The sequence below is a fragment of the Aptenodytes forsteri genome, unplaced genomic scaffold (assembly GCF_000699145.1).
Source record: "Aptenodytes forsteri isolate BGI_AS27 unplaced genomic scaffold, ASM69914v1 Scaffold154, whole genome shotgun sequence".
NCBI classification, from domain to species: Eukaryota; Metazoa; Chordata; class Aves; order Sphenisciformes; family Spheniscidae; genus Aptenodytes; species Aptenodytes forsteri.
This window is the reverse complement of record NW_008794083.1, coordinates 1,607,631-1,612,514: the sequence shown is the minus strand read 5'-3', so window position 1 is coordinate 1,612,514 and position 4,884 is coordinate 1,607,631.

Below are 4,884 nucleotides of genomic sequence, written 5' to 3'. Positions count from 1 at the left end.
CTTTTTACCAGCCATGTTCGAATCAAGTTAGGTAAAAAATATCTGCAGTTCCTAAAACTTTTCTGAAACTGGCACTAAAAATAAGTATTAAAGTGAGTAGCATTTCTTAAGATGGCATAGGCATATCTGTTCTATAATTGTCTTCTCACGTCTTCCTAGCTTTCTGAAACAGTCATTCTGGTGCTGGAAATTTACTGTGCTTTTTTTCTGTAAGAAGAACCTTTACTGTAAAATAGAAGATAAACATGATTATTTTTCTGAAAAGAAAGTTGATCTGGTTTCTTGAAGTTTCATTTTCCTACACACAAATATGACTGGCATTTCTTACCCATAAACCAGACTCTGGCATGTAAAATCAGCACAGAGCTCTCTGAAATATACCTGTGCTTTTCTAAACTGGATCAATGTTTTGCTGAACAGAAGTTCCTTTTTTGACTGGAATTTTTTTTTTCTGGTAGCATCTAATAAAAGTTGGTCAGTGAAAGCTTGCTACGAAATACAGTAATTTGCATTTGAGGGTAGATAAAACTTTAAGATACACCTTGACTGAGACCATGCTGCTGTAGAAGTCCATTCTTAAGTCATGGTGTAGTAAGGTAAAATGATAGAAACCAGATTTAAGCCAGAGGACTTTAACATGGTATAAATGAACATGTTCACAGTCATAGCCTTTTAAGTAAGCCAGCTCAGCTTTTTGTATTCCAGGAATCAAGATCCTGAATTTAGCCTTCGTAGTAATGCAAAAATTGCCTAAATAAAATGTCCTTCCTTTGCTGTTTGGAGAAATGGCATCCAAACAAACCACTTGTTTTCACTTCAGGAAGGATCACAGCACATGAGTTACCTTGAGACAGCTGGTTTGTGGAGGCTGCTTGTGCCACACAGTTGTCACAGTTAAGTGTGACATAGCTTATTCTGCTTACATTGCACAGATGTTTTTGATACATTGCCAGCCTGCTGTAGCTTTGCAAGTCAACTACCATTTACAAAGGAGCTTTGCTTTTCTGATTTCTGGGTCTTTTTATGGCAGATACAGGCTGTCCCTTTCCTCTGTGCATTTGTACCAGGAGAACAAAGAAGAAAAAGGATTTGAAAGTACAAAACAAGTTTCAGAAATCCTGGATGCAAATAAGCAGAGTGGTTGTGGGGGGGAGGATTGTGCTGCACACCTGGGATGCGCAGTGGCGGCTGAGTTTCATGCTGATGAGATCCTTCACTGGAGATAAATACTGAGTTCACCCCTCCAACTGCAGAGGCAACACACCACTGTGCAAGTTCTTGGGACTATTGAGAAATGCATGGCCTCTGCCGTCTGGTAACTTGTAGGGCCAGATAGCTATAGGGCGACTGGCAATCTTTTGGTTGTCGCAATGGAAACATGACCAGTTATTAAAAGGTGTTGTTCCTGTGTCTTAGAAGAGTGGTATGCCTTTGGCAAAATAGTTGGAGTTTTGCATATATAGGGTTCCTCAAAAGCTGTTTTTTTCAAAGCAATTTGGAAAGTTACCCTCCGAAAAGGAGAGATTTAAATTAATGGACAAGGGTGTTCTTCCTTCAAAGTTTTGATCTTTAGGTTATTGCAGAAAGGACTGTGACTACTGTGATTATCATGGCTATCTAGGTCTCCTCTGGACTGGATGGCATTCAGTTGAGCTTTTAAGCAGGGGAACTAAAGGAGCTCTTGATTTCACCCCTTCTCTCTGCTAATCTGGAAGGATTGCTTTGCACACAAGACCCCCACGCAGTTGCTAGTCCCCACAGAGATGTTTTCAACAGAGCAAAGTCTGCTGTGGCTGGCGTGACTGCAGCAGGGTGTCACAAGGTTGCGCAGTTTGATGGAAAATGGTTTCTAGCAGTATCTGCCCAGTTATTACCTCTGTTCACTTCAGCAGACCACCACCATTCTGGGCTTGCAGTTTAGTATGTGAACACATCATGGTGCACAGACAGGAGCAGTAGGAACAGTGCTGGGACAGAGGGATGTCTGGTAGCTGTGCAGTATGGCATGTTTACCTTGACTGAAATCGTGAACAGTCTCTGCAGCACGGCTGGCACTCTTCACATTGACGACAATATAATAAAACTCTCAGAGAGGAAATGTTCGTCCAGGAGTTGGAGGTGGTCCTAGGCCAGCTTCCTATCACAGGTTTCTAAATGGCACTCTTGTGATGACCAGGTTCTGACCATAGCTGATTTCCCTTGCATATGCTTGTGTTTCTGCACCTGGGCTCCCAGGCTTCCTTTCCAAAATACCTGGGGAACTGATATGTCCACACAACAGTTATGACTCAGTGCAAGCTGAAAGTCAACGTGCTGAAGGTGAAAGTATTCCTGTATCCTTCAAGAATTTCAACAAATTCTCAGTTAACATTTCCCTATGTACAGTAGTTAAATAAACTTGTGAGGTGAACTTACCTTCCTAGCAAAAATGGTATTTGGCATTTGTGTGTGTGTACGTGCACTAAGAGTATTCACGAGGAGAGGTAGCACAGTGGTATCACATGCTAGCTGACTACATGGTAACTTCCCCAAAGAGATAGGACCTCGTACCATCTGGAAGAGCATTGGTTTGTCTTGGTGCATCTCAGGGCACATTACAGAGCGGCAGGCATGTGATTTATGGTGCAAGACCTTCTGTAATCTTGACCTTACCTCCTGTCATGCCAGCTAAACATCTTGCCCTTTTAGAAAAGAAGTCCTCATCCATAGTTCATTGAGAACTTAATTGTTGCCTTTCAATGCTCAGCTGATATCAGATACAATTGCAGAAACAAAGCTAACATAAATAGGGCTGAGAAGTCCCATTGCACAGAAAATATCAGCAAAAAGCTGTTAAGTAAAAACTTTTCAAATCCCGCACAACTCAAAAAAAACCCACGGAAAAACCTAAATATGAGTTAGTCAAACTATATGAAGTTCATCTAAATCTCATGAGGTATTTACAGGTGAATTAGTTAGGTAGTGAAAAGTTTCATGCTGGAAAGATACAAATGCATAGTCTTAGTGCATGCATTTTCATTTTCCTTTACAAATAATGAAATGGGTCATTTTCCTTAGAAAAGGCTGGTCTTGAAACTTGTTTGACAACTAGAAATACAAATGGTTGAACAGAAAGCACAAGGATATCTAGCTTAATTTTTCAAACCTGCACACACTACTAATTATTCTAATTTGTGCAAGCATGCAATGTTGATTGTTGTAGTGTATGTCACACTCCTTCTCTTCCTTTCAGAAGATCTTTCCATGATGTCTGTATGGTCAGTCAGCCACTAGCTGTTTAACAACTTAAGGCAAAACAAGAACCTTCAGAAATTTCAGCCACAAAGACCACTAAAAATTTGATAACACAGCTTTGCAAGGCAAGTAAATATTAAAATGATGAACAAGTAATTCCTAAAAATTGTAATGCATCCACTGTGCATTTGCTGCAGTCCTATTTTGAAGAAGTCCTTTCCACGCTTTACATTCCTGCTCAAAGTGGCATGGCTGCACATGTATAAACCACCCTGATAGATCAGTCCTGAGTGTTCATATGCAACCTTTCACTTAAGTAAGCAGTTTAGCTTTAAAATATCTTATTTTTTCAGAGGTTTTACAAGGCTTGCTTATGATTACTGACTAATCAAGGGGCATCATTGTTGGGTGTATTCACACATTTTTTGTGGAATCAGTACACTAGTTCAGCAGCAGGAGACTTGCACAGGTACTTTGAAAAGACAGGACAACCCCTCCCGCTTCTCTTTATGTATTTGGCTCTGTGGGGCTTCCTTGGGCCGAAGACTGCTCCCGGGATAATCTGTGTAAGGAAACATGTATTGCTCATTTTGAAGACACACTGTGTGTCTTAAGACATCAAAAAATGGAGAAGCACTCATCATATGATTTCTTCCTTTTTGCTGTTGTGCAACAGTCTACAAACCCTGTTTTTTACTCTGAAGATGTGCTTTCAAGTTTGCAAGCTAAGGTCATCAGAAAAGCTGGTTTTACAAGATTTTAAGGGGAACGTCGCATAGCTCTTGCAGTTATTCTACTACTAGAGGCAAGTTCCCTGTTAAAAATCAAAGTCTGTCTACTCCTGGTTAGATGCGGACCAAGTCCATGTGTAAATCTTTTTAATATCTCACCTGTGCTGCAACTGTCGGTGTCACAGTGTTTTCCAGTAGATATTACTGGATGCTACACATAAGAACACTAGCCACGCTGGTGGTGAAACGCCTGACTCTTATCAGGCTTGGGTCCAGAGGCAGGGAAAAGCAGTTTTCAGGTATTAAATTATGGGGGAATAAGAAGGACTTTCCTGGAAATATTTCTTGTACTGTTGTAGCCGCCATGCCGCTGGGACCCTGCCCAGTGGGAGATGCTGCCTCGTACCCGCCCGGTGCCAGCGGGAGGGAAGTTGCCCCACCTGTCACGTTCAACAAAACCTGCAGCGCGGCTGCAATGGCAGCAGCTCTCCCGGGTAGGAGCTGGCTGCAGCACGGCCTGCCACCCCTCCGAGGGGCACAGGGTGCCGAGGCACACACACCCGCCCGCCTGGCCTCCGGCAGGCCGCTGGCCGCCCAGGGCTGGAGACCATCGGCGCAGCATGGGAGCCGCCTCACCGACCTGACCGAGCAAGAGCCATCAACGGGAACACAGGGACGGTGCTGGGTCTGCAGCTGCAAACACCTTGCCATTTTTGCCTTTTTTCTCCACATTCTGTTTTATTTTTAGTCTGCCAGTTGCCAGCTTTAAGTCCTCCCTAAGCTAAATTCGAACTGGCTTAGTGTGCTGCCACTATCTCCAGCCTGCCGACACTCATAATAAATATTTAGACAAACATTGCCCAACATAACGGCTTCGGCGGTGTGGGATGCCCCCAGGGCGACCACATCGTCTTTTCAG